The sequence below is a fragment of the Podarcis melisellensis genome, assembly GCF_964234715.1.
Source record: "Podarcis melisellensis genome assembly, chromosome: 2".
In the NCBI taxonomy this organism is placed as follows: Eukaryota; Metazoa; Chordata; class Lepidosauria; order Squamata; family Lacertidae; genus Podarcis; species Podarcis melisellensis.
Genome location: NC_138529.1, coordinates 9,745,521 through 9,764,988, shown reverse-complemented (window position 1 = coordinate 9,764,988; position 19,468 = coordinate 9,745,521). Strand labels below are relative to the sequence as shown.

Sequence of the window (19,468 nt, the reverse complement as noted above, 5' to 3'; positions counted from 1 at the left end):
GAACCCACAAGTCCCATGGTTTGTAGACTGAGTGTGGGGAAGGTACAGTTGAGCCATGGGGGAACTGATGTACAAATCAGTGATTGGTCCAAACACTTCTCACTTTGTGTTGAGAATATGGGGCTGCTATCAAAAGAATCAATATTGGTCACTGTCAAATCCTCTTCCCACTTTGTGGAGTGGAGGTCATCTGAGGTTGAGTGCTTTCCAGGTGTCTCATAGTCAGTTGGTGATCTTAAGGAGTCCAACCCCTCAGCAGCCTGCACTGAATCAGATGCTGGAGCTACTGTTATCTTTTCCTGCAGTCTGGGGAACTTTCTTCCTGATCTACTCTTCTTTTATTTCGCTTCAACTGTGTGAGCTGCAACTGGCAAGGCTTCCCTGGTTCTGGTGGCATGCTAATAGATTTTGTGTCAGCTAAAATAGGGTAACAAGTCCTGGATGATGGGTGCGCACACAATGTCCTGTATGGACTGTGCATGCATGGCAGACCGTATGGTCGCCAGGAGAGCAGCTGCCTGTACAGCCTGCATGGCCGCCACGAGAGGGGCTGCCTGTATGGACGCTACGCGAGCAGCAGCCTGTACAGTCGCCACAAGAGCGGCAGCCCACACAGACGCCGCACAAGCGCCAGCCAGTACAGCGACTGTACTGTCACCCTCCCCCCAGCATGGCACCCCGGGGCACCACCACCCCGCTGCCTCTTCGTATGCCCCTGCAGCCAATCAAATATACTATGAACAATCTGAAGTCATGCTGGGCACAATTCACCACTAATCCTGTTCTTTTTCTAAAAACACGTGGTGGAATCCAGGAAAGCTGTCAGCAGGCACCATGATGCCCATGGGCACCACGTTGGAGACCCCCTATTTCAAAGTTTGCACTGACAGAATCTGTCGGCAAGAAAACTTGGAGTTAAACCTCCATTTATAATTACCCCCCCCAAAGCAACCAACTTTTGTCCCAAAACCATTTTAGCTGAATTGACGCAAAACAGGTGATTGTTTTCCATGGTTACTTTGGTGGTCTCCTTCTAGCTGGTTTGATAATTTACATTCACAGGTAAGACATTGGTGTGATCTTACAATATAATTTGGTGGAGTCCATTTAACAATCATGACGATCCATGAGGATTAAAGTATTTAATATAGTGTTTGTTCCTTGGCTGTGCTCTGTGGGTTTTGTGGTTCATTCTGTGGTCATATTCATCATGTGTGATTTGATAGTGATTTCAGGGTGACTAAACATAAAAAAACCTAAGGATCCATGGGGATCTGTGCTTCATGAGAATCTTTTTACAGCATGGCAGTGCCCCAAAGTGATCTGGCCATAAGCAGCATAGGTGGTTGGGTTGTGAATATGGGGCGACCCAGAAAACTGTGGAGCCGTAATTTTTTAAAAAATATATATATTCAATTTTATAAGGATAGGGAAGTACAGAAAGGGAAAAGGGGGAGGGGATAAATATATATATATATATATAGATTAGAAATTTAAAAGACCTATAAATATTATCAACTCCTACAACGTAATAATAATAATAATAATAATAATAATAATAATAATAATAATAATAATAATATATTTGTACCCTGCCCATCTGGCTGGGTTTCCCCGGCCACTCTGGGCAGCTTCCAAAAAAATGAAATAAAAATACATTAAAAAGTCACACATTAAAAACGTCCCTAAACAGGGCTTTCTTCAAGTAGTTCTAAATGTCAGGTAGTTGTTTATCTCTTTGACATTCCACAGGGCGGACACCACTACTGAGAAGGCCCTCTGCCTGGTTCCTTGTCACTTTGCTTCTCACAGTGAGGGAACCACCAGAAGGCCCTTGGTGCTGGACATCAGTGTCTGGGCAGAATGATGGGGGTGGAGACGCTCCTTCAGGTCTACTTCAGGTCCCAGTCACCAGACTAGCTGCTGCATTCTGGATTAGTTGTAGTTTCTGGATCACCTTCAAAGGTAGCCCCATGTAGAGCGCATTGCAGTAGTCCAAGCGGGAGATAACTAGAGCATGCACCACTCTGGTGAGACAGTCTCCGGGCAGGTAGGGTCTCAGCCTGCGTACCAGATGGAGTTGGTAGACAGCTGCCCTGGATACAGAATTGACCTGTGCATCCATGGACAGCAGTGAGTCCAAAATGACTCCCAGGCTGCGCACCTGGTCCTTCAGGGGCACAGTTACCCCATGCAGGACCAGGGAGTCCTTCACACCAGCCCACCCCCTGTCCCCCAAGAACAGTACTTCTATATTGTCAGCATTCAACCTCAATCCATTAGCTGCCATCCATCCTCCAACCACCTCCAAGCACTCACACAGGACCACATTCTCGGGGGTAACAGATTGAAATTGATTCCATGCAACTTGACCAGACAGGGCTCTAGCACTCTCCCACCCCAGCCCTGCTCCCACAGTGGAGTCTACCTCCTTCCAAATATGAACGACTTTATCTGCAAAAAAAATTGCAAAATCGTTGCAGGAGATCTTGGGGTCTTTACAAGGCCCTGGTGGTAAAGGTGGTTCCGTTAAATTGCATACCACCTGAAAGAGTCTCCTGCTACTATTTTCTTCAGATGCAATAGAGGCGGTGAATCAAGTCCATGTTTTTTGGTGCTGCATCCACGTTTTTGATAGTCCAGTCTGTAGGCGTGCCTTCCAGGTGTGATTTGACACTGCATTTGTTGGAGTTATTTTTTTTAAAAAGTGGAGGATCCATGAGGATCCGTGTATATCCGCCTTTAACCCAGACCCAAGTGCACAATTATCAAGAGCTGAATCCTACACAGGAGTAGACCCACCAGTTAGGCTTTAGTGGGTCTCCTCTGGAGGAGGCTCTGAAAAATGGGACAAGAGTGTGCATTAAGACTGGCCAAGATCATGCGAACAGAGTCAATATTTTAATTAATATTGGTTTATTAATTACAAGGAAACAGCAAAGAATCTGCACAAACAACGCTGACACCAAACCCTACATATAGTAAGTAAAATAGAAAAATTGCCACCCGACCCCCCCCCCATCTCCCCCCCCCACAACTGAAAATGATTTGTAAAAGTGTTACATGGGGGGGACTTGAGAGAGAGACATCGCACACTTTTGTAAATCAACAAAATCTTTAATAAATAAATAAATAACTACTAGTCATAAAAAGAGGCCTCCTCACTTGAAGGACATCAAAGCCCACCTGAAGTCCCAAAACAAAACTATCATACCCTGATCCATGCAGATCCATGCGCGTATGGAGCGATCTGTGTGGATCTGGATCTGATAGTTTAGTCTTTGAAGCCAATCACATATATAATTGTATGTTTGGGGACACCAGGTTGGCTTTGATGTCCTTCAGGTAAGCTTTGGGGCGTACGGCTTTCCTCCATCTCTACTACGCAGGATTCCTCTGGAATTACAAGATCACTTGCACAGCTTTCCTCCATCTCAACTGCGGAGGAGAGATCCAGGAGAGAACCACACTTTGTACAAGTAGTTAGACTCTCGCTTGCGGTGGTCCTGATGCGACATCTCTGAATCCCAGCAAATGCTGCACTCAGCAGCTGGAAACCTGCAGCGATTAGGCCTAGATAAATAGAAGGTCCTATATGCTGCTCGCTGGGAATTTGAGGCAATTCAAAAGTTTCGGGGAAGTCAATTTCCCCATTTTGTAAGACAGCAGACATGTTCCATATCACGGAAATCAGGACGAGTATCCCTGCTGGTAAGTTCAGCAGAGCTCCAAGCCCAAAAAAGGTTAAGAGAAAATCCTTATGTTTTCTGGGCTCAAACACATTGCAGAGGGCAAATAACTGTAATCCAAGGGCCGCTGAATTCATAATGGCAGCTAAGGCCATTAAGTCCTGAGCAATAAAAATTTCCCTCGGGAGGCTTGGATGTTGTTCATGGAGCTCTTCACAATGGTAATAATAGTTTCCGTCGTTAGAAGGGTCTTTCAAAAAACAGACCTGCCAGATTCCAATCCAGATGTTTCCAGAGCCAATTCCCTTGATGTTGTCCACACGCCACACACGCCAGTTGACAACAGCTGTTGAGGCAATGCACATAATCCAGGCCACAATGTCCATCAGGAATGCACACAAGTGGAGACCGGAAACTAATCTCAGCCACCTGACCACCAGGGAGCCTTCTTTCACCCGCATGGGGGGGTTGGAGAGGAGGGGAGCAGGGGAGACCTTGGCAGACATCCTGGAAACAAAAGGGAAGACAAGATGCAGTGAGAGAGGGAATAACAAGCATGTCTAGTCATTGAAGGACATCCTCCCTCCTGCATTCCATGCACAGAAAGGAGAAGCAAAAGAAAGAGTTCCTGCTCTCTCCCACCCCCTGGTTAGGTAGAGACACCTGATCCAGAGAAGCCGACACTCATACTTTCTTCCAGCACACTGCTACTGATTTAATCTACTGTTGCATTGTTCCTGTGAAAATGGCAAGAACCTCAGCAAGCTGTTGTGGATGGGAAGCTGCTCATGATTTTGCTGTTTTGTGGGTTAAACCACAGAGCCTAGGACTTGCCAATCAGGAGGTTGGTGGTTCGAATCCCCACAACGGGGTGAGCTCCCGTTGTTCGGTCCCTGCTCCTGCCAACCTAGCAGTTCGAAAGCACGTCAAAGTGCAAGTAGATAAATAGGTACCGCTGCGACGGGAAGGCAAACATCATTTCTGTGCACTGCTCTGGTTCGCCAGAAGTGGCTTAATAATGACCCGGAAGCTGTATGCCGGCTCCCTCGGCCAATAAAGCGAGATGAGCACCGATTTTACAAAGCATAATATAACTAATAATTTTCTTAAATTATTGGGGGGCAGAGCCCCCCCAAACGAATTTTTGAGGGGGCTCGGGCCCCCTCAGGCCCCATGGAGTCGGCGCCTATGTGTGTGAGTGAGAACTATCAATAAATTAACAAATAAGAGAAATTTCCTCTCAGTTCTGTTTCTTCTGGCTAGGCTTCTCTCAAGACTCTGGTCCCAAACTTCTGCTATGTGTTTTCTCTCTAACCCTTCAAGCTCTCCTTCCTCTGACCAGGAGCCTAAACCCTCTACCAGAACAGACTTGCAGCTCTCTTTCTCTTTGTTATCTTGGCTTTGCGGCTTATCTTGGGTACCTCACAACTACACCCCCCCTAGGTAATCTCTTCACAGATTTACCCTTCCCCCTCCAGGTGTATTGTTTTCCCCACCGAATCCCACCACTTGCCTACCACTTCTGTGGTGACAGGTAGTGATGTTATGCCACCGCAGGTGCGGTTGTGATCCCACCTACGGTTGTTATCCCACTTCTGCCACCAATTTTGTGGCGATCACACAGGGCCCCCGGACGTTTGACGGTCTATTGACCCTGTGCCACCACTGTGATTGCTTTCTTTTTTTGCAAATGCTTTTTATTGAGTTTTTTCACAAACAAAATAAAACAATCTTTTAGTCGTCATTTTATGTCATCTTACTTACACTGCGTATATACACGCCCAGACTTCCTTCCTTCCCAGCTGCGGTTTTCTTAATATATATCTTCTCTTACAGATTCTTATTCACTTCTATACACACCAAAGGATTTATGTTAACCCTGCTGTAGTTTTTAAACTTCTACAGTTAATTCTTATGTATGCCACAAATTTACCCCATTCTTCTGCAAACTTTGTCCCTTTTTGGTGCCGAATTTTATACGTCATTTTAGCTAATTCTGTGTATTCTAAAAATTTAGCCTGCCATTCCATAACCCTTGGGGTCTCCTGTGACTTCCACTTTTGAGCTACAAGGATCCTAGCTACTACTGGAGCATATTGGAATAATTTATGATCCTCCTTTTTTACAGTGGTGCCTCGCAAGACGAAAAGAATCCGTTCCGCGATTCTCTTCGTCTAGCGGTTTTTTTGTCTTGCGAAGCAAGCCCATTGACAGCTTAGCGGATTAGCACTATTAGCCGTCTAGCAGTTTTTGGCGATCAGCTGTTAAGCGGCTTATCAGCGGATCAGCTGTTAAGCGGCTTAGTGGCTTAGGAAAGGGGGGGGAGCGGAAAAAACCCGCGGGAACTCGCAAGATTTTTTCGTCTTGCGAAGCAACCCCATAGGGAAATTCGTTTCGCGAAGCGCCTCCAAAACGGAAAACCCTTTCGTCTAGCGGGTTTTCCGTCTTGCGAGGCGTTTGTCTTGCGGGGCACCACTGTACTTCCTCCCCTATTATCCCTAATAAAAAGCCTCCAGTTTTTTCAGGAATGTATACTTAAAAAGTTTCTTCAGTTCATAATATATAAAGTCCCAATTTTTTTTCATCTTTTCACACTCCCGCCACTTGTGGCCACCACTGGGATTGCTTTCTTGGCTGCCACCACCCCGTTTCTCACGGGGACATACGGAGTCCAGACAGTTGTTAACATTAACAAATAATCAAGTTTATTTTTAAATGCAGGAACAAGCGTATGGTTTCAGTTTATTTTTCTCTTCTCAGTTTCTTAATTATTAGCTGATTATTCCAACTATCGATCTGACTCTCCCTAACAATGCCTCTCACTCCCTCACAATACAACTTGACCAACCCACTGCCTCTTCCTCCCTCTTCCTTCTCCAACTCCCAAACCTCAACTGACTTTCAAAACTTTTACTCCCCCCTTGCATTCTCACTGGCCAATCACATTACACCCATTTTAACCCTTTCCTTATGACCCATCCTAGGAGGCAAACGCCACAGCCATACACCCCAAAGCTCACCTGAAGGACATCAAAGCCCACCTGATGTCCCCAAACATACGATTATACATAGCGTGTTCTCCAATAAATGAGAGCACGTGTTGCGGTGTGGGCCGCCGGGACAGGCCTCTGGTTGCCAGGCAGGTTAATGGTTGTTGCCTTGCATTGCAATTGGATAACCAGGTTGCTGGGGCAAATTGTATGTTGCAAATTGGGTGGGTGGGACCATAGTCTTTAAATATCAGTGCACTCTGGTTTTTCTTTCTGTTTGCAGAGTGCATCGGATCAGGAGCAATCTTCTCATGTCTGGTTACATTTCTTTATTTCCCCCCTTCTTTTTAATCCTCTCCAGTCCCTTAATTAATCTAATTCCCCTTTTTTCCTGTTTGATTTCTCACCCCACCCCTTACCCTGCCCTGTGGGAAGATTCTCCCTGTATCTGTGGCTTGCCTTTCCCAATAGGGAGAGAGCCCCCATTAGGGGCTTTCTTTTGCAAAAAGGTTTCCCCCATTTTTTACCTGTTTAATTGTGGGGCTAGTCAGGGCTGTTCCCAGCTTAGCTGGAATCATTCTTTCGTTTATCATACCCCCAAAACTTTATTTTGGGTGCATGCAGTGCTGTTGGCCAAGCTTTAATCTAGCCTTGGGCGGGCACACTATATTGAGTTCCTTTAATATTGCAATGAGACTATAAAAGGCAGAGAGCTGCAACAGGGAGGCCTTCACGGCCTGCTCGGCCTGCACATATCTTTCAAGCCTAAGCCTGCTGCAGTTAGCAGTACAGTAAATTCTTAAGTCTCTGTGACATGTGACTCATTTTCTCTATAAGAATTTATCTGTTTGCAGGCTCACTTGTTGCTAATATTTATCTTAGGTAGACAGAGTGGAGCCAGAGGCTCTCTGTGCCTCCGGTGAGCACTCTGTACATGCTCTTTAACTATGCTGTTTCTGAACAAGTTTATTTTCTTCAAGTTTGTTTTGCCCTGATAGTGGCAACTGCCATTTTAGAGGCAAGCCACTGTGGCTTAGTGGCCAGAGTGCAGGACTAGGACCTGGAAGAAAGGGTTCATATCCCCCACTTAGCCATTGTTATCACAAACAAAACAAACTGCTCCTTTTGGACTATTCTGTTGCTGGGTAGTTTGGCCCATTTGTGATATTGCTCCCAAAAATAACTTTGGGTTCCTTGAGGGCGTGCTTCCCTCAAAAGGGCAAACAGGGGTACCTGGTCAGGCGGTGGGCTGCCTCGAGTTTGTTATCTCATTGGAAACATTTATGTCTGGCCTAGCAGGTGATCTTAGGGTTTGACCCGCTTGGCCCTAGAATTTGATGGCCTCTGGCAGCGTTTCCGGCCTGAATAGCTTCCCCATGTGGTGCACAAAGCATTGGTTTCACCAGTTCCTCACATTTAGTTTTTTGCAGATTATGACAGGGCCTTTGCAGATGCCTCCAGAGCTTGCCTCTCCTGCAGAGGTTGACTTGCTGATGCCCTAGGTGCCTTCTTCCAGAAGGAAGCGTCTTCAGAGGTGGCGATCCAGGAGCAGGGAGAAGGGGAGCAGGGATGATGCTTACACCTCCTTGCAGGTACGTCAAACCTGGGTCTTTAGGGATCATCCTGGATAGCTCAGCTGCTCAGCATATGGTGCTGGTAATCCCTAGGTTGCAGGATTGGTCCCTGTTTGGGACAGCTGCATGCTCCCTCATCACTCTGCCCGGACACTGAGGTCCAGCGCCGAGGGCCTTCTGGTGGTTCCCTCACTGTGAGAGGCCAAGTTACAGGGCACCATGTGGAGGACCTTCTCGGTAAAGCTCACCTGAAGGACATCAAAGCCCACCTGATGTCCCCAAACATACAATTATACATGTGGTTCCTTTCAACCATAAAGACTAAACTGATGATTTTGTTTTGGGACTTCAGATGGGCTTTGATGTCCTTCAGGTGACGAGGCCTCTTTTTATGACTAGTATTTATTTATTTATTAAAGATTTTGTTGATTTACAAAAGTGTGCAGTGTCTCTCTCTCATGTCCCCCCCCCATGTAACACATTTACAAATCATTTTCATTTGTTGAGACATTAGGAAGAAAAGGGGAAAGAGGTGGAGGGGGGGAAAGATGAGTGGAGTGGGGTTGGGTGGCGATTTTTATATTTTACTTCCTATATGTAGGGTTTGGTGTCACCGTTGTTTGTGCAGGTTCTTTGCCGTTTGCTTGTGTTCCTTTGGTGGTGAGAGAGGTTGGGGTTGGCCTGGGGTGTGGTTATTCATTTGTAGTTGGCTGTGGTGGTCTTTGTTTTCATGTTTGAGTGTGGTGGGCGGGTGTTTTGGATCAGCAACAAATCTACTTATTCCAAGACCTCCCTTAAAGCAGTAGTGGATCACCATGAAGAAGGCGCCACCACCCAGAAGGCCTCTGCCTGGTTCCCTGTAACTTGGCTTCTCGCAGGCGTCTCCTATGTTTTTCCTTCTAGCGCCTGCTGAAAACCATTTATTTCACCCCCCAGAGGCGCACTCCATTGCCTCTCAAAAGAGATGCCCACAACCTCCCAGGGAGTTCTGGGAATGGTAGTTCTGGGAGGGGCATAGGGTGTCTCCTAATGGCTCTCAGCACTACAGCTCCCAGAATCCTTTTGGGGGAAGCGTTTCAAGGTACCATATGGCTTTTAAGTGGATGTTGGGCGTGTAATGTCAGCTGTCATGTGTTCCCCATCCACTGGATGTCAGGATTTCCTAACAAGAACCTCCAAAACAAAGCCACACTCCTTTCTACCCCCTAAAAAAAGACCATCAACTGGAGAAAATGTGGTTTATCTGCTGCTATGATTGGTACAAGCTGAAGCGGGTGTCGGAATTGTAGGCGAGAGAATCGCAGAACGGAAGAGTTGGAAGGGACCCCATGGGTCATCTAGTCCAACCCCCAGGAATGAGGGAATCAAGAAGGGTCAGAAGTGAGAGAATGGACCCCATAATAATAGGAAATATGCTTTTTTAAAGAATAGATTTGAATGCCATCTCATTCATTCCATGCACATTTTTGAAAGGGGGGTGGGTGGGTGGAAAGAGTGAATTCATCAGCAGGGGGTATCCAAGTCCTGGCAATTCACTCCTTGCATTTATTTAATATTTGAAGATTCCTTCTTGCTTCCACTTTGGTTTTGGGGAGTTTTATTTTTTATACAAGATAAAAACACAAATAAATAAGACAACCATAATAATTTAGTTAGACCCTGCCCATCCGGCTGGGTTTCCCCTCTATTAATTCTAATAGAGCATTAGAGTTCTGATATAAAAGAGAAGATTTAGTTGCAGCTAAGGGTGGAAAAGAAAAGAAAAATCCTAGGAAATGGGATGGGAAGCAGATAATAGAAAAGGGGGGGGGGGCTTACTATGTAACGAATCCTGATGTGCAATTTGTGGAATTTCAACAACAACACAAGAAAATACTTAATAAAAAGAAGAACAGAAATAAAGCAATCCAGTCCCTACCCCTAATTAGGCATTATCCAGGTAAAAAGCAAAAACTAAAGGACACAACTAATTCAAACCCATTCATTCCAATAGGCTTTCTACTCAGGCTTTCTACTCAATCTCACTGCATTGTCACCAGAACTCCTTGCATTACAGTGTTTGGGTAATTTTAAAAGAGACACATTTGTTCTGAAATCCACTGAGGAGGCATGTGTTGTTGTTATTTTAAGAACCCAAATCATATTCTTTGTTTCTTTTAATTTTTGCCATCCTATATATTCTTGCCTTGCACAAATCACTTATCCTCCCATCTATTTTCATTATATAAAAATAAATAATCTCCTTAATCTCGTAAATTCCAATTATGGTTGGTTAGTTAGTTAGTTCTTCATGGAAATTTTGAAGCTGTGTGCAGGAGGAAGTTGGGTGGGAAAAGGAATGAGGCTCCTTTAAATGGAGAGAGAGAGAGAGAGAGAGAGAGAGAGAGAGAAGCAGAACTGTCTCCAAAGAACCAAAAATGTCACATTTTATCATGGGCATTTTTCTTTTTGCACAACAAAGGATAGAAAGGAAACTTTGGGCAATCTCAGAGCCAGAGAATATGGGGCATCTGTGGCCCTCCCGGCTGTTATAGACTGGAATGGGGGCAGTGTGGTTTAGTGGTTAGAGCACTGGACTGGGACTGGAGGTTTCGGATCATGCCCCACAGCCAGGCCATGTTCCTCTGGCCTCATGAGGAGCCTCTTTTGTGGGGCTAGCGAGTCTGGGACTAAGCCACGTGGAAAGGGTCTTGCAGGGTGCGGCCTTCACGCCCCACAGCCAGGCAAATTTATTTCATACCACACCATATGGCAGCCATTTTGTCTTTTGCTATGTTCTCATTGGTAGCCAATTGGTGGACTGGCCCATGTAGCACTTTCCCAAAATTGGTCTGGCTCCGTATAAGGCAGCTGCCTCTGTTCTTATCATATGAAATACCCCACTTTGTATATTAATAGGAGCATGGGATGTTCTAAATTTATATCCTAAGAGTGGGTGAATCTCATGAGCGATATGGTCAAATCTGTTTTTACGCTTGGGGGGTTGCTGCGTCGCTTGTTCCTGAACCTTTTCTTCCTCCCAAATGCCCTGAAGATCCATTGCACACCTTGACTTGCATGAAACCTCCTCTCTCCTATTTTCTCAGGGAACCAGACCGGGAGAAGGAGGAATGAAGGAAAACAGAAATCCGGCCTGAGAACGGAGGTCCCTGTCAAGAGAATGGCCAAGATCTCCTCAGGTGAGGATGAAAGGGGAGGCAGGGAAAGGCAAAGAGCCCCTGAAAACATCCCCCCACTCGGGAAGAACTTGTCGGCCAAACCCCTGCACGGAAGTGTATCTGCATGAAGACAGTCAGCAGTTTTCCATTGGATGGGTGTCACTGAGCAGAGTTTTCAATGGCGATGGTATATCCAGATTAAGTGGGGGAAACAGAACGGGAGAGCATTTGGGTGTGGATGATGTCATGCAGATACAGAACTGGACTTGCGTCTTTGACGGGGTGAGCTCCCATTGCTCGGTTCCTGCTCCTGCCAACCTAGCAGTTCCAAACCACGTCAAAGTGCAAGTAGATAAATAGGTACCGCTCTGGAGGGACAGTAAACGGGGCTTCTGTGAGCTGCTGTGGTTTCGGCAGAAGCGGCTTAGTCATGCTCGCCATATGACCCGGAAAAACTGTCTGCGGACCAACGTCAGCTCCCTTGGCCAGTAAAGCCAATGAGTGGCGCAACCCCAGAGCCGTGACTGGACTTAACTGTCAGGGGTCCTTTGCCTTTACTTTTTTAAAAGCACTGCACACTGCCATGCGATGTGAAAGTGCTTCATCTTATCAATGGTCACAACTCCTGAAATGAATGGATGGCTCCAATGCTCCATTTGCTGCCTTCCTTCAAACATTAACAATTGTGTATGTTCTAAGGTGTTTAAAATAGTCAAAAAGATGACAGCTTTTAATTCCTCTGAATTTGATATCTCCTTTAGATTTTTAAAGGCTGGCTCCCAAAGTTATTTAGGCCCATTGCTTGGCCGAATGTTAATCACACACACACACTTCAGTGGAAACTGCATGCAGCTGAGCAGCTCACATTTCGAGCATCAGCACAAAAGAGAACAGAAAGAAAGCAACACAAATATTTTGACGGAAGTGTCTTAGGAAAGCCATTTTAAATCATGGACACCTAGGTTCTGAAAATGGTGTTGCTTGCATTGGTGTGAGGGATGGGGTCCCTTACTATAATGTCCAAACAAGATGGGATGGGGAATAAGAATGAGAGGTTTGTAAGGAGTCTTCAATAATTTTGCCAAGGAAATTCTTACTGTTCAGGGCCTCATGCTATTAGCCTTTCTTGTACATGGAGATCCTTTATGAAATGCATTCAGGCCCATCAAACAAATCTGTGCTGAGATACACATACTGTATCACCATTTTTACTGCTGGAACTGCTCTGAATCTGACTTCAGGAAGAACGTGTTTTAACTGCACAGTGTCCTGGAAAAGACACTCTGCATTGGGAAAGAAGGGAACTGAGTTCCCTCCCATTTTCCACTTCCTGATGTTCCAAATGACCAGTACCCTGGAGTTATGATTTGTGGTGTTGTCAGGATTCTAACTGGACTGTAACTGACCTAGGAATTCTGCAGAGCAGTTGCTGCTGTGGCTGGCTGGCTGCTCCGGCGAACGTCTGCTCAGTGGCAAATACCTGCTTTGTTCCTGGCACGCTCGACTGTAGCTGAGGAAGGCATTTCACGTAAGTTTATGGATTAAACATTCCTCACTATGCCATCAGCTGTGTTTATGCTCAGTGGAAAAAGATAGGTGCAGTAAAGGTAAAGGGACCCCTGACCATTAGGTCCAGTTGTGACTGACTCTGGGGTTGCGGCGCTCATCTCGCTTTATTGGCCAAGGGAGCTGGCATACAGTGTCTGGGTCATTATTAAGCCGCTTCTGGTGAACCAGAGCAGCGCACAGAAACGCTGTTCGCCTTCCCGTCGGAGCGGTATCTATTTATCTACTTGCACTTTGCAGTGCTTTTGAACTGCTAGGTTGGCAGGAGCAGGGACCGGGCAATGGGAGCTCACCCCGTCGCGGTGATTCGAACCACCAACCTTCTGATTGGCAAGTCCTAGGCTCTGTGGTTTAACCCACAAAACAGCAAAATCATGAGCAGCTTCCCATCCACAACAGGTTGCTGAGGTTCTGGCCATTTTCACAGGAACAATGCAACAGTAGATTAAATCAGTAGCAGTGTGCTGGAAGAAAGTCTGAGTGTCGGCTTCTCTGGATCAGGTGTCTCTACCTAACCAGGGGGTGGGAGAGAGCAGGAACTTTTTCTTTTGCTGCTTCTTTCTGTGCATGGAATGCAGGAGGAAGGATGTCCTTCAATGACTTGACATACTTGTTATTCCCTCTCTCACTGCATCTTGTCTTCTCTTTTGTTTCCAGGATGTCTGCCAATGTCTCCCCTGGTCCCCTCCTCTCCAAACCCCCCGTGCGGGTAAAAGAAGGCTCCCTCGTAGTCTGGTGGCTGAGCTTAGTTTCCGGCCTCCAGATATCTGCATTCCTGTTGGATCTTATGGCCTTGCCGATGTGCATTGTGTCAGCACTCAATGTCAACTGGAGAGTGTGGCGGGTGGAAAACATCGAGGGGACTGGCTCTGGAAACATCTGGATTGGAATCTGGCAGGTCTGCTTTTGGAAAGACCCTTCTAACGACGGCAACTCGTATTACCATTGCGAAGATCTCAATGAGCAATATCCAACCCTCCCGAGGGAAATTTTTATTGCACAGGATTTAATGGCTTTAGCTTCCATTATGAATTCAGTGGCCCTAGGATTAATTTCATTTGCCTTGTACAATGTGATCAAGCCCAGAAAACATAAGGATTTTCTCTTTCGCTTTTTTAGGCTTGCAGCTTTCCTGAACTTAGTTGCAGGGATACTCGTCCTGATTTCTGTGGTATGGAACATGTCTGCTGTCTTACAAAATGGGGAAATTGACTTCCCTGAAACTTTTGAATTGCCTCAAATTCCCAGCGAGCAGCATATTGGACCTTCTATTTATCTAGGCTATATCGCTGCGGGTTTCCAGCTGCTGAGTGCAGCATTGGTTGTGATGGAGAGATGCTGCATCAAGACCACCACAACAGATACATCTCTAATAGAAACTGTAGTGGTGATTACCCCAGGAAGTGCAGTGAATAGCGAGAGTCTAACTACTTGTTCGAAGTGTGGTTCTTTGCTAGATCTGGTAATTCAAGAGAAATCCTCCACAGTGGAGATGGAGGAAAGCTGTGCAAAAGATCTTGTCATTCCTGAGGAATCCTGCAAAGAGGAGATGGAGGAAAGCCGTACGCCCCAAAGCTCACCTGAAGGACATCAAAGTCCACCTGAAGTCCCAAAACATACTATTATACATGTTATACCCTACAACAGGGAGTCGTAAACTATCAAATCCAGATCAACGCAGATCGCACCATACACACATGGATCTGCGTGGATCAGGATATGATAGTTTTGTTTTGGGACTTCAGGTGGGCTTTGATGTCCTTCAGGTGAGGAGGCCTCTTTTTTATGACTAGTAGTTATTTATTTATTTAAGAGTTTGTTGATTTACAAGTGTGCAATGTCTCTCTTTCATGTTTTTCCCCCCCATGTAACATTTTTATAAATAATTTTCATTTGTTGAGACATTAGGAAGAAAAGGGGAAAGAGGTGGAGGGGGGGAACGATGGGTGGGGGTGGGGTCGGGTGGCGTTTTTCTATTTTACCTACTATACGTAGGGTTTGGTGTTAGCATTGTTTGTGCAGGTTCTCAGCTGTTTGCTTGTAATTATTAAACCAATTAATAAACCAATATTAATTAAAATATTGACTGTTCGCATGATCTTGGCTGGTCTTAATGCACGCCCTCGTCCCGTTTTTCAGAGCCTCCTCCAGAGCAGACCCACTAAAGCCTAACCAGTGGGTCTACTCCTGTGTAGGATTCAGTTCTTGATAATTGTGCACTTGGGTCTGGGTTAAAGGTGGATCTTCATGGATCCTCCAGTTTTTAAAAAATAACTCCAACAAATGCAGTGTCAAATCACACCTGGAAGGCACGCCTACAGACTGGACTATCAAAAACATGGATGCAGCACCACAAAAACATGGATCCGAGGCATGGATCCTCATGAATTCATATGATTTTTATAGTGAAACAAAATAAAAACACCATGATACTGTAGACCACTTTTTAGTCTGTAAGCAGAACCAAAGAGGTTGCAGACATAACCCGTGACTGAGGCACGTCCACAACCCACAGCGTTCGCATCCTGAAGCGCCACGCCTGCACAGGCGCAGGCGCAATTTGGCGCTTCTGCGCATGTGTGAGTGGCGAAACCTGGAAGTAACCTGTTCCGGTACTTCCAGGTTTCCCACGGTCCGCAACCCAAAAACACGTAACCTGAAGCGGCCGTAACAGGTATGACTGTACAAAAATATTCTTTCAATGGTATATAACTTTGAAAAATATACAGAAGATGAATAATGCAATGAATGGACATTGCTGGAAATGTGATAGACCTTAAGGAATCTTCTTCCAATTATGGTGCACTTGTGAAAAGACCAAAAGGTTTTGGAGGAAAGTTCATTTCCAAATGAAAAAAATGTAAAAAAAAAAAAACCCTAAATATGCATTGGACCCCAAAACTATGCTGTTGGGAATGACTCCTTCATCTACTGTATTGTGAAATTGTCAGTGGAACTATTTAGTTATATGACCATAGCAGTTAGAGTGGTGTTGGCTAACATATGGAAATCTGACATATGTCCTGAAATAGATGCAGGGAAAGAGAAACTATCAGAATATGCAGTAATGGCAAAACTCGCCAATTTAGTAAATAATTGACTCATCTTTATAATTTGTATACAACTTAACAGAACTGTAAGAAAATGAACATCTGTATGGATTTGTATAATAGACCTTAGTTACAAAAATATTTCCTGTTTGAAAATAGAAGCTTTGGGTGTATAGAAAGAAATATATAGTAGAAGAAATCTTGTGGCTAAAAATCTCCTTTCCCTTCCACCCCCACAACAGACACCTTGTGAGGCAGGTGGGGCTGAGAGAGTTCAGAGAGAAGTGTGACTGGCCCAAGGTCACCCAGCAGCTGCATGTGGAGGAGCGGGGAAGCGAACCAGCTCACCAGATTAGAGTCCACCGCTCTTAACCACTACCCCACAGAAACGTATCTCTTAAAACTCTGGAGCAAGCTGTTCAGTTCAGCCTCATAGTGATACGGATTTGCGGAGGGAAGGTTGGTGATGAGCAAGATCTGTTCCCATTTCCCAACACAGAGACCATAGAGCAGTTTCTGTTGGGGGCTGAACCTGCAGAGTGTTTCTGTTCAGAATTTCTGTTGCAGAAATCGGCTAAGTAGCTTTATAAACATCCAGCTTCTCAAATCGAACCCCATCATGAATATTTCAGGTGTAGCTGTTGGAGGTGGAGGGCAGAGAAGGTGCTAGTCCTTACCTCCCTCCTCCCAGCCCCATGATCCGTTGCCCAATGGGCTGAATTTCAGGGCTTTTGCATGTAAAGGGCAAGCTTGTTCTTTACTTGTTTAGACTCTTTAAACTTGGGAAGAGATTTTTGGCTCCATGATCAAAATGACCAAAAGGGTCAGCTTCTAGAGGACAGGAAAGATCATGATTGTACTTCCCTTACCCTCAGCCCTAACTCCGTTGAGTATTTTTTGTTATGAGACTGAGTCTTTGGGGCTGATGCTGTAGCATTCTTGTCTGGGGACTTGGTGGAAAAACAGAAAAGTGACCCTCACCTAACTCTCCAATGCCCTTCAACAAGAATGCTGTAGGAAGTATTGCTAAGCCCAAAGGGAGGCAAGAAATTGCTTCAGCTCACCCTCTTAATGGAAGAGCAAAAGCTATGTGTGTGTCATTCTCAATCAGTCTACTTTCAGGACTGATTTTAGAACCCTCTTATATCAGGCCACATGGTCACTGGAGGTGGCCCCATCATGCAGACGTGACTATCCACACAGGGACCATCTATTTTTATTTTTTCCTGATACTGGATTTTAAGTTACAGTTACATCTTTTAAAACAGCTGTCCGTATATCGCACTGTATTCCACCTGCCTTCCAAAGGAACACGTGGCTCTCCCCACATAGCGGGTTAGGTTGAGACTGCTCATCCAAAGTGATCAGTAATTTTTACGGTAATTACAATCCTGCTTTCCCTTGTACCAGCTTACCTTGACTTCAGTAAGGCCTTTGAAAAGGTCCCCCATGATATTATTGCAAAAAAGCTAGTAAAATGTGGGCTAGACAAAGCTACTGTTAGGTGGATTTGTAACTGGTTGATGGGCTGAACCCAAAGAGTGCTCATCAGTGGCTCATCTTCATCCTGGAAAAAAATGACTATTGGGGTTCCACAAGGTTCTGTCCTGGGCCTGGTGCTATTCAATATTTTTATAAATGATTTGGATGATGGAATAGAGGGCATGCTAATCAAATTTGCAAATGACTGCAAACTGGGAGGGGTTGCTAATACACCAGAGGGCAGGGTCAGAATTCAAAATGACCTGAATAGCCTAGAGAGCTGGGCCAAAACCAACAATATGGAGTTCAGTAGGGAGAAATGTAAGGTACTACACCTGGCTAGAAAAAAATGAAATGCACAGGTGGGGGACACTTGGCTTGACAACAGTACCTGTGAAAGGGATCTGGGAGTCTTAGTCGACCACAAGCTGAAAATGAGTCAACAGTGTGATGTGGCAGCTAAGAACGCCAATGCAATTCTGGGCTGCATCAGTAGGAGCATAGTGCCTAGATCAAGTGAAGGAATGCTACCACACTATTCTGGTTGGTCAGACCACACCTGAAATACTGTGTCCAGTTCTGGGCACCACAGTTGAAGAAGGATATTGTCAAGCTGGAGCATGTCCAGAGGAGGGTGACCAAAATGTAAAAGGTCTGGAATCCAAGCCCTATCAGGAGAGATTTAGGGAGCTGGATTTGTTTAATCTAGAGAAGAGAAGATTAAGGAGTGACATGATAGCCATGTTTAAATATTTGAAGGGATGTCATGTTGAAGAGGTGGCAAGCTTATTTTCTGCTGTTCTAGGGACTAGGATGCAGAATAATGGATTCAAACTACAGTGGTGCCTCGCAAGACGAAATTAATTCGTTCCGCAAGTCTTTTCGTCTTGCGAGTTTTTCGTCTTGCGAAGCACGGTTTCCCATAGGAATGCATTAAAAATCAATTAATGCGTTCCTATGGAAACCGCCTTCGGACCAGGTCCGGGGACAGTCTGTCCCCCGACCTCTTCTGAAGGCCGGCGGGAGGCGAAAGTCTTTGCTCCCCCCTGCCTGCCTTCCCGGGACAGCGGAAAACGCAGCGCTGCCTTCCCGCTTTCCGCGGAAGGCAGGCAGGGGGGACAAAGACTTTTGCCCCCCGCCCGCCTTCGGAAGAGGTCCAGGACCTCTTCCAAAGGTGGGCGGGGGGCAAAAGTCTTTGTCCCCCCTGCCTGCCTTCCCGGGGGCTTTTAAATCGCCCCGGGACTGTCCGGGGCGATTTAAAAGCCCCCGGACGGCTTTTGAAGGCAGGCGGGGGGGGGGAGCAAAGACTTTTGCCCCGCGCCAGCCTTCAGAAGAGGTCCAGGACCTCTTCCGAAGGCGGGCGGGGGGCAAAAGTCTTTGCTCCCCCCTGCCTGCCTTCCCGGGAGAGCGGAAAACACAGCGCTGCCTTCCCGCTTTCCGCGGAAGGCAGGCAGGGGGGACAAAGACTTTTGCCCCCCGCCAGCCTTCGGAAGAGGTCCAGGACCTCTTCCGAAGGTGGGCGGGGGGCAAATGTCTTTGCTCCCCCCGCCTGCCTTCAAAAGCCGTCCGGGATAGCGGGAAGCGCTTCCCTGCTATCCCGGACCGCTTTTAAAATGCTGGCGGTGGGGAGCAAAGCCTTTCGCCCCCGCCGGCCTTCCTGGACCTCTTCCGAAGGCGGGCGGGGGGCAAAAGCCTTTGTCCCCCCTGCCTGCCTTCCGCGGAAAGTGGGAAGGCAGCGCTGCGTTTTCCGCTCTCCCGGGAAGGCAGGCAGGGGGGAGCAAAGACTTTTGCCCCCCGCCCGCCTTCAGAAAAGGTCCTGGACCTCTTCTGAAGGCGGGCGGGGGGCAAAAGTCTTTGCTCCCCCCGCCTGCCTTCAAAAGCCGTCCGGGATAGCGGGAAGCGCTTCCCTGCTATCCCAGACCGCTTTTAAAATGCTGGCGGTGGGGAGCAAAACCTTTC

At 46.3% G+C, this 19,468-nt stretch overlaps 1 long non-coding RNA gene across 3 annotated transcripts in view; it reads left to right on the top strand.

Moving 5' to 3' along the window:
• LOC309362988 overlaps positions 1 to 19,468 on the top strand; it is a 127,580-nt gene that overhangs the window by 38,946 nt on the left and 69,166 nt on the right. The window contains exons 2-3 of one of the 3 annotated variants that reach the window (XR_014165130.1): positions 11,340 to 11,432; positions 13,635 to 14,581. This is a non-coding gene — a long non-coding RNA (uncharacterized lncRNA). Of the gene's footprint in view, positions 1 to 9,676; positions 11,545 to 13,634; positions 14,582 to 19,468 lie in introns of those variants that run through there. The other 2 variants (XR_014165131.1, XR_014165129.1) reach the window with 2 other exon arrangements.